At 48.4% G+C, this 12,974-nt stretch overlaps 1 protein-coding gene across 3 annotated transcripts in view; it reads right to left on the bottom strand.

Annotated features, from left to right (window-relative positions):
* The window catches only part of SYNDIG1 (synapse differentiation inducing 1), an 87,980-nt gene extending 76,150 nt beyond the window's left edge, over nucleotides 1-11,830 (bottom strand). For 2 of the 3 annotated variants that reach the window (XR_012995045.1, XM_076334817.1), the window contains exon 1: nucleotides 4,747-4,803. The gene's annotated coding sequence lies outside the window, so the exon portion shown is untranslated. Of the gene's footprint in view, nucleotides 1-4,746; nucleotides 4,804-11,809 lie in introns of those variants that run through there. The other variant, XM_076334818.1, reaches the window with a different exon arrangement.
* Between the last annotated feature and the right edge of the window lie 1,144 nt (nucleotides 11,831-12,974).

Below are 12,974 nucleotides of genomic sequence, written 5' to 3'. Positions count from 1 at the left end.
CTTCACGACATAATAAATAGAGAGACACATAATGAAATAGCTCAGGTCACTACCTTCAGCAGTGTGGTCAGGCTGAAGGATCTGTTTGCCAACTCGAAGAGCAGAAAATTGTGCTGCCTTTCACTTCCGAAGCAAATGAATACAGCTGTTCTCTGGGGTGTATAATTGCATCCTTAATTGTTCAGAGTGCCCTCACTGAGAAAAACTTCTTCCAAAGTGAGTCCCACGACTCTCCTGCATGGAGTGGAGAGCACTCCTAGCCTCTGCCCAAGAGCTGCTCCCGCTTCTGGAGAAAACTTGATTCAGACCCACTTATCATGCCAAGTTTGGGGCCAGAACTATTGCTCTTGTGGATTTAACCATGACCCATGTTTTCCAGAATGAAAACTTATGCACAGCTGAACTGCTTGTTTCACTGCGTGTTTACTTGATAGACAAACCGCATTCTCAGGTGAAAAGATGCGATGCCTCAGTCTTCTTGGTCCCTATGCCACAGAGCCTGGATAGTTTCTGAGAGTCAATCTAGATTTAAAGGTCTAGGAAGGACTAAGTTACCACCAAAACCCTCTGCCTAATTTTAGTGATGCCTCGTGTTGCAACAGAATTAAAATTCTCCAGCTTAGAAGCAGCTACCTGATGCTCTGCCCTGCAGAAACCTGCAGCAAGGCAAAGTCCCTGCCACACACAACAGAGCATCTAAATGAACCCCGAGAGGCTCACACAGGAATATCAACAGCACAGCATCACCTGGCCTTCTTGCTCTGCCTGCAGGCTGACTCCAGTGCCTCTCTTTGACCTAAAATCCCTGTTTTAACCGTGTTTGTAACCAGGCTGGCCCACAGACAGAAAGACCCAGATGTGGCTCCAGGACTGGCCCTACTAATTCACTCAAGTCTTACTCCTGATGGGCAGCCAAGCCCCCATAGATCCTGATTCTTGTGTACACCATGCTCATCTGGCTCTACTCATGTTTCCACACTGCATGCAGGAAGCAAAGCAGGACAGGACATCTGCCTCACACTTGTTCTGCATGTAACACACCAATGTTATGCTCTAGGCTGGGATTTGAGATATTCCTGAAGCAGGAATGATAAATAAAGAGAGGACAGAACAGGAAGACAGCTTGGTGGTGCAGACTTGGTGCAAAATCAAGGTTTCCGTACCTCCTGCTCCAAGCAAAGCACCCCAAGGTTGTAAGTCACTTTGCTAGAAAAACACTTCTGTGATACTGTAAAATTGCTAGTGCCAGTTCATCAAGGCGAGGATGATTAGATTAAGCAGCCACTGCTGGGACAATAAAATCAGCCTTGCTTCATCAGTCTCTAGAAGAATTGCAGAGCCAGGAATACGCTGTGGGACAAAAGCTTTACAGAATAAGTGATTTAGACATAGCGAGACTGGTAGCTGGAGGCATATAGGGCAGGCAGGGAAACACTGAAAAGTAGCATCAGTGGGCGTAGATTGACCTTTACAGACCTTTCTTAGCCCCATACTCATCCCTCCCTGCAGAAATCAGAGTTGAAATGGACAATGGGGCCCATTAGACTCAGGGCATTGCCAGAGCCTGAAGAAAAATCCTATAACCTCTTCCCTCCGGGAGGAGAAGGTACATAGGACCTAGGAGATTTCTATATGGGAGGCACAGGCATTTGGCTGGCAGCATATCAACTCAACATTGCCTCTCTGATCTTGCAAGCCACATGCAGTGGGGAGAAGGGAGATAATTTTGTCGCAGAGAGCACAAGAATAGGAGCTGGAAGGTGGGTGGGTGGGTGGGTGGCGTGGAGACACCACGCACTGGGAGAGGACTGGATCAGCCATTGCATGTAGCTGGCAGCTGCTGTGGGAGATGTCCTGAAGAAGCATGCTGAGCACAGCTGTCCTGCGGGACCTGACACCAGGCTGGATGTTCCATGGGACCTAGGATGGGCAGGTCCCCCCTCAAGGAGCTGAACTCTTTGATTATGCCATGATTGTCTTCCGAGCAAATTATCCATTTGCAAGCACCATTTCAGAGATCTTCGTTCTCCCTGGGGATTTTTAAGGGGTCTGAGCACTCAGTCAAAGCACATAAACCCCATTAAACCTCTGCTCGAATTATGCCAACTTGATGTGAACAGTCAGTTTATTCTTCTTGTGCCCCAGTGAACTGAAGTCTCAGAGCTTAAGGACAGAAATACTTTACAGCCCAGATTTGGATGGATGGTTAATGAGGGAACCTCACACATTCAGGCTTTATATAGAAACATATACACAGATACACATCTACAGGAATGCCATGTATAAAACTGGGAGTGCTAAAGGCATGCATGGACTCACACCTCTCATGTACTGCACCACTATTTTAAAATGCAGTCTTTGCTGGTGCAATGAAAGTAACCAGAGTTTGTCACTCTTCTGATATTATGACACCAAATTCAAAAATTCAAAGCACAAAATCTTTTGATTCTTAGGTGCTACAAGTTGGACCAGCTCCACCCGACTCCTCAGGGTCACAGACACTTACATCTGAAAAGGAGCATTTTGCTGTGATCTTATTGCTCAAAGTAGTTTCCAACTTCTACTAGAAAAAGAGTATTCAGAAACATTGAATTTGATAGCCAGATGATGTGTATTCAGACCCGAGCAGATACACACACACGTACACACAGACACTATTCACATTTGTCAAAGCAAAGTCACTGAACATGCAGAGTATTCTCCTCCTCTTTAAGCCTCTGCAATGCTTTTCCATTTTTTCCCAATGGCACTGTACAAACAATAGCCTGTAAAATGTCGAGTCTTGAAAGTGAAGAAAACAAAATTTGGAAGTCCCAATATGTAATCTGCAATCTTAACAACCCCATAGGCAGTATTAAAAACTGTTCTGGACAGAAGCATTTATAGCTGTCTGCAGATACGAATTTACAGTATAGAGAAAGACAAAAAACCTTATCCAACTATGTTGCACCTTTTCTCTAATACTATCCTCAGAAGCGAAATCATTTTAAATTCAGAAAGCAGCCTTCATCGAGTTAAATGTTTTGTGGTAGTGCCTATATACACTAGTACTGCATTACATCTGCATTTGTATAACGAAGAGCCTTCCTGTGCATGTGAGATTTATTCCAGAGCTTATGGCACCAGTGGTGTGAGATGTCTGCTTGCCCACTTAATAAAAGGAAACGTCATTTAATTCCTACAAATGCATTTATCCTACGTACACCCTGTCATGACCTGTAGTTACCAAAGTGCCAATAAAATGTCACCTTGGCCAATAAAATCAGAAGTGGCTTATTCTTTGGAGCAAGGTAATTTGAAAGTAATATGGAGAGCATCTAAATGCAGCTACTTTGAAGATGATAGCTCATTAACTATAATTAAGAGCAAGTCATTTAAATACATGAATGTAGAAAAGTGCATTCTCTGCTCTGACTGCATTTTATAATATACAATAATCCCCCTGAAAGTACCAGTTAACTCATCTTCTCGGGTTTAAGAATATCAAAGCATATTTTAATTGTTGTTAATGCCCTGTTTACGAGGGATTAATGTCTAATTATTTGTGATTTGAATATTTAATCTCCCGGGAAAGTTTAGATCTTTTTTTGGCTTCTTTCTCTCTCATTACACACTGAGGCTGCAGCCTCCCCTCTAGTTATTTTCAAGACGCAGTTCAACAGATTGCTCTCCAGAGCAACTCCTGCCACTAGGTAGCTCCATGTTCTTATGGGGGGACAAAACCCACCACCACCGCCTAGTCCCATATAGACCCTTGCACCTCTCCTCCTGCAGCGCACTCTGGACCGGCGAGCGCTACCAGTCCTTTTCCAGGAAGGCTTGCACTCCTACAGTGCCAATTCCAGAAAGGTCTCAATGCATTTGCCAGCCTCTTCCTACCGAAGGGTTCTCCTTGATCCCTTGCTGGATGCTTTAGTGATACCCGTCCCAGCAGGATGGGGCAGGCAAGCATGGGGGACTTACCCAAGGTCACCCCTCTCTGCCATTGAATAGCTGGGACCACCCCTGTCTCCTTGCCTTAACCATCCCTCTCTCCGATTTAGCTGTCACTGCCCGCAAACTGAAGGATGGGAAGGAAAAGAAATTCAATCCGGCGCCTCTTGAGCAGGGTGGTGAGGGGAGAGGGCAGCTGTGGCTGCAAGGAGCCCAGCCTCCCTGCCGCCTGCCCCCCGGCTCAGGCTCTGAGCCGGAGCCTGCAAGGGGCCGTGCACCCCCGCACAGCCCCTCTCCCCCTTCCCGGGGCAGAGGCTGCCCTGGACTGGCAGGGTGGCCGGGTGCTGGGAGGGAAAGATGCTCTGCCACAGTGAGCTGGAGAGGATACCTCCTGGGAAAGGGAAGGGAAAAGGAGGACCCCACGCACAGTTCCCCTTCCAGTGCTCCCAATCCAAACCTTGCCACGGCACTGGAAAAGCCTGATCCCTCCCCTGACCCCCGCCAGGCGCGCCGTGCAAGACCGGGCATGCTAATTTCGGCTCACAGCAGAGCACCGGGGAAGCACCGCTGCGGGCGTCCCCCCCGCTGCCTGGCGGGGGCAGGATCCCCGCCGCCCCGGCCCGGGGGCGGCCCCAAGTCCCTGCGCTCCCCGGGGCTCCCCCCGGGGACTCTCCGCCGCGGCGGCTGCGGGAGCCGCGGTGCCCCCCGCCCCCGCTCCGTGCCCGGCGGCCCCTCTCCGGAGGATGGGGGCGGGGGGGGGAATTTGGTGCATCGCTCCCCGGAGGGGATGGGATGGGGGGGGGGGTCACTCACCTCCCTGCAAGGTGACCCGCAGCGCGATGCTCCCGCCGGGGGCTGCAGGAGGGGCGGCGGTGCTTGCGGGCCGGCGCGGCTCAGCGCCCGGGCGCGGCGCCCGGCAGCATCCCGGCGGCGGGGGCGGCGGCGGGGGACCGGGGCCGGGGGCCGGGCAGGGCGAGCGGCCGGCGGGGCTGCGCCGCCTGCACCGCCTGGCTGCACTGTGCGCTCAACTCGCGGGGAGGAGGAGGAGGAAGAGGAGGAGGGAGAGAGGGAGGGAGGCAGGCGGAGGGAGGCAGGAGAACCAGCCCTGCGTGGCAGCGCGGCCAACTTTCCTCCTGCAGCAGGACCAGCCTCACATCCCCTGGTGTGTACCCCCCCCCCCCGGGGGGGTACGGCAAAATCCTCCCCTCTCTGCCCCCCATCTCCTCCTCCTCCCTGGTCCTTCCTCCCAGCCAGGGGGTCTCCGCTGCTCCCCACCCACCGGAGCTTCAGCCTCCCTCCAGGGGGCACCGGCTCCGCTCGCCACCCCCTCCCTGGCGCCAGGCTGCCCCCCAGACCATGCCCTGCCGCAGAGGCACGGTACCGCTCCCCCAGCCACGCAGGCACCTGCGAGCACCAAGCGTGACTCCCCAAGGCGATGGGGAAACTCCAGCAGGTCTGAAGAACTTTTATTTTATTTGTGTGTTTTATTTTTTAGTGTAGCGATGAGCACGCCGGGCTGCATGCTGCAGCACTGAGGGGTGTTCCCTGCTTTCCTAATAACTACATAATACGGGTAAAGCAGGCTTCATTCATTCCTCTTCCCATCCCCAGCAGGCCTGCTAGCCAAGTCATTTGCCTAAAAGCTTCTCTGCCACCACTTCTTTCTAGATGCTTCAACATCTATGGCTCAAAATGCTGTTGGAAGATCACATGCCCAGTTTATATCGGTGCTTTCCTTTGCCGCTGCGGGGAGAGAGACATGAGGACTTGTAGCCCCAGTGCATAAAAATGCAACAATAGTTGCCTCCACCTTTCTCCCTGGGTTAAGGCTGTTTTCTCTCCCTGCTTGCTTATTGCTTGTTGTTATTCATACTCCCAAAATAACCCATGCCAAATCTTTGCTGAAGGAGAATGTTCAAGATTTAAAACACACATTAACTAACTTGAGCCTGTCTTGGGGACTTTCAGCGGAAAATCCCTCCAGACCCTCTTTCACAACATTTTAGTTCTCTTCCAAACTCTGTTTTCAGTATATCCTAGCGGTACTCGAAAACGATTTTTCTCTCCATCTGAATATCTGGTCCCTTGTTCATTCCTGACTTGCTCCAGACTTCAGGGAGGTTTTGTGTCTTACAGAAAACAGTTTCTTCCTTAATGTAATAGGCACTGGGAGAGAATAAATATGTAATCAGCAGAAAAAATAGCCCCAAATTATGATCACCCTGATTCTCCAAAGTGCTTTTCACCTTACCTTTGTTGGGAATAGAAGCCTGTAAACCACATTCGTTATGCCTTTACTAAGACTTACAGGAAAAACACTGTCTGTTCTGCTTGTACAGGAACAAAATTGTAGGGGGGCTGGCTTGCAACCAAATGACTTCTAGCTGCTACAGAGCAAATTCTTGTCATCAGGCGTTACTGCTACTGATTGGAGATATAGCTGGCTTGGATAGATGGTGAATTCCTGGTGAAATACAGTTTCTCAGTGACCACAAGTATTTGTGAAATAGGAGGAAATGTGGCAAGGTTTCCAAAAGGATTTGTTAGATTTTTTTCTTGGAAGAAAAAAATGGCATTTATACAGAATGGATTGGGGAAGAGATTTCTGGGTCATCAAGTCAAATTTTCTGGCTTCCAGGCAGCCACATCCTGTGAGCCTGTTTGTTTCATTCTGACACTTCCAAAATGAAGTGTTTTCCATGCTGTTATCAAGGTGAGGTTCAGTGACATCAGGGAAGTAATAATTTTCTCTAACACTGTTCCTCCACCTTCCCTATTCTTCCTGCACCAAACTAAGCACATTCTTCATTCAGTCTGGGAAGACCGTGGGCCCTTGTGTCCATAAGGAAATCAGGCCTCATTTGGTTTAGTAGAGTTTTGCAGCAGAACCAAGAAAATCTAAGTAGGGGAGCAATCACAATCCAACAACCACAGTGGCTGTAGCTGTTGCTACAGACCAGAGCACACTTCACCCTTGTTTCTTGTCAACTTCACTTGCCGAAAACCACCCAGGAAGGAGCTTACCAGCGTTCTAACTAGTGTCAATCATGCCACTTCCCTATTTGCACTAAGCTTGCCATAAATTGGCCTATTCCTGACGCTAGGAAGCTAATGACTATGCCTGGTTTGATTACGATAATTGCAGCTCTCATTGTCCACCTGGTACCCTGCCGATTTTTGGAGAAAGGTTTTCAAAGACCAATAGAAAGGGGCTCGTGGTGAGGTGAATTGCTGCAGACTAGTTTGTGATTTGGGGGTTTCTCCTCAGATCTAGCAGCATCACTGAGAGTCCTCTTCAATACCAGGTAAACATGCACAATGCATCCTTAATGCATTGTGCCAACGCATTTCGCAGCTTCTTGGTGAGAGCTGTGGGTGGGAACAAATTGGGGAGATTCATGCTGTGTGTCTAGCCGTGGTAACTAACCCTTTCTTTCTGTTTCTAAAGGCACTTTTCATCCCTCCAGGGCTGATGCAGATGCACCTCAGTACGAAAGTTTCTGTGTAGACAGAAGCGCAAAGCACTGCAGTGACAGAGAGCAGCATGAAGACATGTTTGAAAGAGGCAAGGGAGGGGAGGAGAAGTCCACCTCCCTTGGGTCTGATGACTGTTGGAGGCCCACTGCAGCTGCTTGCTGTTCTAAGTTTATGCCAGCAGCCTGCTAGGACAAACTACGTAGCAGCCAGAGACCCCTTCTTGCTTTGAGAACAGATATCTGAGTAATTGCTCCCCAGGGCCTCCGAGCAGGGCTCAGCTGTGGCCTGAGCTCCTGAGAAGCTACTGTTCAAAGACCTGATGAATAGTAAGAACAAGAATAATCCTTGCAAAGAGGAGGAGTGGAAGGCAAGGCCACCTAGAGTAGAGGGAGAGATGGGAGGGATGCAGGGCAACCCAGGTTGCCCTGGGAGCCTCCATGGGTCCTGCAGTCTCCTGCTGCTTGTGAGGAGCTAGGGATTTGAGAGCCATCAGGGCAGGATGTAAAGAGGAAATGCCACCTGGAAGCAGAAATTACCAGAGACTTACAAACAGCTTTTCCTGCAACAGAGGGTTTTGCAGAAGTTAAGGAAGGGATGAAACTTCACAGACATGTATCATTATAGCTCCAGGGAAATAATTTCACCGCGGGTTGCTCTGATCAGGGCTGTTACAAGGGCTTACACTGACCAAGCATTTGACCACTGGCTTCAGTGGAAGCACTCACTCTAAGTAACAGCACCTGGTTGGAGAGTCACACAGTCCTGATCGACTGCCTGCTCTTTGCTCCTCTGGATGCTCTGCGCCACTGTTAGCAGTCACTCTGTGAGAGCCCTGGGAGACAGAGCTGCTCTGAAAGCCTCCTGGCCAAAACCACCTAGGAGGCATCACAGTGTGGGAGCAGGAGAGAGTCCCCGTCTGGAAACCACATGTCAAATGCTGCAGGAAGTGAGGGCAAGCTTTGTGACAGCCACGAGGATTTGGGGAGCATCATTAGCTGGTACATCTGTTGATGTGCTAAAATGCTCATGGGAGCTGGTGGGAGAAATGTTAGGCTGTGGTCCTCAGCTGTCCAAAGTCTGAGGGTCTCCAGTGTGGTGTATGCTCTCGCAGGCCCAGGATACCCCGAGTAGGAAAGTGGAAAGACAGTGACCTGCAAGTGCATCCCTGGACTCTAGGAAGAGCAGCAGCACCACCTATCACCAGAGAAGGAAGAAGGAGAGAGGACAGAAAAAGTCCTGCTCCTTCTCACTGTTCACAGTACAAGACTGGAGCCCAGACCTTCTAGATGACCAAAGAGAAACTTCCTTCTTCCAGCAGAAGAATCTGGCTTAAATCTTTCCCTGCAAGCTTTCTGCTAAAGGCTCCTGCTGGCTCTGTGGATGGCTCCTTATTTGTCCATGATCTAGCATCCTTCACTGCAGAGGAAGCAAAGTGTCACATAATGACTCTAAAGCAACAGCTGAGTGGTAGACTGTCCCCTGAGGTCATCTCAAGCTCAACGGGAACAGACCTCAGTTAACATGGCAATGCTTGTCAGTTTAAGTGAGGTAGCCCAGTCGATGTGCTCAGCCTTAACAACTTGGGGGTGTGGTTGTGGAGTGATCTTGTTGTGGTGCAGAGCTAGCAGAGGGAGATGGAGGGGGTGGAAAGGAGGTTTCGGGACAGAAGGGCTGAGAGCTGGTATTTACAGTGCTAGTGAGCCAGGGGGAAAACAAACAAACAAACAAACAAAACAGGTCTACAAGACTGCAAAAATTGTTCATCTTTTAGAGGACACAACTGGGCTCTAGGACCCTTTGCTCCAAAGTGTGCGGGGCTTTTGGCTTGCAGGTTGGCACATAAGGGTTCTGTCTGTTGAAAATCCTGGCACCATAGGTACTGGTGTGGTATGAACCACATTTCGCTTGATTATAATTCAGAGTGATGGTACAGAGCAATCGGGAAGTAGCCCAAAATCTGTAAGCTCTTCCTGCCAAAGACAAGAAGACTCTTTCCATTTAATTGGATCAGACCCCAAAGGCGTAGCCAGGAGTGCTTTTAACTTTCTGAGAAAGAAAAAAGGGTTAGCTGAGATGGCTGAGCTGCGTGGGTGCTGAAGTTTGTGTTGATTTGTTTGCTGGTAGTTCTGGAACCAGAATAAAAATGAAAGCTTGGGTTAACCCAAGCTGAGCATTTTTTTCCTTATTCTGTATTTATGGCAAGTGGAAAAGTAAAACATATAATTTTTTGGCTGAGTGAACCATTTTGATTAGCTCAAAATCAAATGTTTCATTGCTTTGAACTGTTCTTTACTCTTATAAACTGATATGCACGCTTGCAACAGAGGAAGAATTTAAACGCAATCACTGCCTAACCTGCACAGAGAAAGTGTGGCTGCTAGATATCATCTGCTAGGAGGATGAAGTAAACAGGGTGTAGGACTTTACATCTGGTACTAAATTAATTTGGAAGGACCTGTTAGCAACAGTGAGACAGGACCATCTTTTTACATACACTAGCCCTCAGCCCAGTCTCTGGAAGGGGTTGTCTGTATCTCCTTTGCTCTAGACGAGTTACATGAATTCAGCTAAAGTGGCCCAGTTTCTACCCAGGAGCTGAGAGACTCAGAAGCTTGGAAAAAAAATTGCATTGCTTTTATTTTGCCATCTGTGCCTCGTCTCACTGCATGCAGTTCTCATGTTTGAACTCTTTGGGATTCTTCCAGGAAGCCTTACAGCAAGCGCTGGCGCCAATGTCTCCCTATTCATAAGGAAGCTCCTTGACCAGTATGGACAGCTCCAAGGGAGAGGGAACTGTCTAATTTCTGTGCTGCTTTGCATTGCTGGCCTTCCGAGGTAGCCAGGAAAGGCATAGGTTAGTGCTAATTGAGATGTGGCCATCTGTCAGACAGGAAACATGCCAAGGCCACCTTGTGGTTTTTTATAAGGGAAGGAACCAGTCTTTGGTGACAATATTTAGGTGCTACAGACCTTGAACAGAGTCAGACGGATATCTGAGATGATAAAGGTTCCCCTTGGATATGATTAGGAATCTCCTGAGTTGTTCAGCATCTCACATTAAATGCCTTTTTATCCACTGTGAAACTGCAGCATGACCGCTTTGTTTAAGTCAGACACTGCTTTGGAACTGAGTGCCATGAAAACTGACCCATTATTTGTCTTACAGTATTGCTCAGGCTCCCAGTATGTAGGGACATGTATATAAACATGGTAAGAGACAGCCCTTTCCCCAAAGATCTGATACTTTAAGTAGCCAGGACAGGAAAAGCGAGGGGTGCGGGGAGGCACCTAGTCCCACTGGAGGTCTCAGACTTAGATTTATATAGGCATGTTGATGTCTAACTGGGCAGACATTAGGTTAAATTAAATGAATTGCAGATTGTCACATTGGGTTGGTTCAGCCCCTTAAAGACAGATGCCCGGGCCTGTGGAGAAGCCCTGTGTCATCCAGGCAGTGTCAATGGACTCAGCACGAGACATCTGGGAGAGCTGTACCTCTCTGGAGCAGTGGCTGGAAGCAGGAGGATGCCCCAATAGTTAGGGAGCCGAGCTGAGCCCTCTGGGTCTGATTTCCACCTTGGCAATTCTGATTTAAGGAGTGCCAGGCCCTTTTCTTGCTGCCTGCAGCCTACGTATTGTGGGTGAAACCTCATAGCTTAGAAGCCTCAACAGCAGCTGTGCATGAAGGACATGATGGTTTCCAAATTCTCCGTCATCCTGCAGATTTAAACTAGTCAGTGCTTGTCCTGTAACATTAGGAAAGTGCTTTGGGGTTGGCAAGAAACAAATGAAAAAGCCTTTTTGTTTTTGCACTAACAGGCCATGAAAATAAAGAGAAGTTCAGATAACCACCTCCAGTCTCCTGCTGCAGTTCCCGTGGCAAAGACGCAGTCCCACTGCTCCTCAGGATGTCTGCCAAGAGCTTGCAGAGGACGAGACCTGTTAAGGCATGCAGGCAGATGACAGGACCTGGTTTCAGGTTTGGCTACCTGGACAGACCACGGGAAACTGCTGGACATGACGAGAGAAGATGCTGAACATGAGAAATACCGGAGTGAGAAGCTGATGAAAGTTACGGATAGCTCCATGAGAAATGATGAGGTTTCACAGGTGGGGAGGAGAATGACGCTGATATGAAAACTTGTGGAAGGGCAAACTTGAGGAGACAGGCCAAAATGATAGGACATTATGGTTAGTAAGTAGTGTAGTTGAGGAGAGATGGCTTGAATACTCCTTAATGAATGGTCCCACAAACATTTCACTAGATTCACTAAAGGAATTAATCTGTCTGGCTGATAAACACCTAGTTGCCAGGAATGCTCATCAAATTAACTGATGCCACCTTAAAATGCAGAGGGGAACATAAATTTATCTTTCTTATTAATTTTCACGTGCTTACCTGCCTTTTATATATGATGAGGGATTCTTGTCCCCTGGAGTAACTGTTAAAGAGAGAGGACAGGTTGTTCACAAAGAAAATGTCCTAACAAATACCCTAGAGGTGCTCTGGTGATTCCCTGCTTGCCCTGTGCAATGCAGGAAGCCTAGGAGGGACTCATCTGCATGCTGTGCTCAGAGTGCCGTAGCTCATGGCATGGCTCATGTGGCACCCTGCTCTGACTATGGAGATGCTTTTGAGGTGGGCATACTCCACTTGTCCTAACCTAGCCAGAGCTTTCAGGCTCAACGCACCTCGGGGTGGGTAGGGATGGGTGCAGGGAAGCTCTTCAGGAAGTCTGGACCCTCAAAGACCCCTATCATTCCAGGGAAAAAAGGGATGATCTTGAAAGAAAGGCAGCTTTTTGTTTCTTGTCCTTCCTGTCCATGGGAAGAGGTCTGGATCCCAAACTGCTTGTCCTTTTCACCTTGCTCATCAATGTCCCCAAAATCAGATCTCTTTTTCCCCACGACAGTGAGGGGATCACCTATAGCTTACGGTTCTCTGCTGGTCTCTTTGTATATCCTTATAGGCAAGCAGAGTTTTGAGATCCCTTCTCACAAAAGAGACCTATAGAGGAAAAGGAAGGCATTTTCCATGTAAACACAATATTAAAGATAGTCAGGGACAGATCAGGCCTTTGGTGTTCAAGGAAAATCTCCCGACTGAAATCAATGAAGGGTTGTGCTTCCAAATTAATTGCATGCTTCTGTCCTTAGCATCTGGGCATGGAATCAAAAGTGATGAGCCAACAAAGCAGCACTGAGCTGCTCCTGTGAACAGTCACCATCAATAATGAGAAATACTAGGAGAAGTACTCTTTGAAATTCAAATCACAAGAAGCATCATTTAAAAGGGAACTCAGGAGAAGCAGAAATACCATGCACCACACATTAATTGTCATGCATGTGACAAAATCCTCTGTATTGCTGTTACTTAGCAGCATTAAATTTATTCCCATATTATTAATGCCATACCTGGGATGAAGTAATTATACTGGCAGCCCATTTCTTCTGAACTAGAGGCCAGGTCTTCAGCTGGTGTAAATCAGAATAGTTCCACTGCAGAGGCTTGGATTTACAACCGGTTGGGGAGCTGAGCCGTTGTTTCTAAGAAGTGAGAGCTG

This window comes from Aptenodytes patagonicus, chromosome 3 (assembly GCF_965638725.1).
Source record: "Aptenodytes patagonicus chromosome 3, bAptPat1.pri.cur, whole genome shotgun sequence".
In the NCBI taxonomy this organism is placed as follows: domain Eukaryota; kingdom Metazoa; phylum Chordata; class Aves; order Sphenisciformes; family Spheniscidae; genus Aptenodytes; species Aptenodytes patagonicus.
The sequence above is the reverse complement of the archived record's forward strand: the minus strand, read 5'-3'. Positions and strand labels throughout refer to the sequence as shown.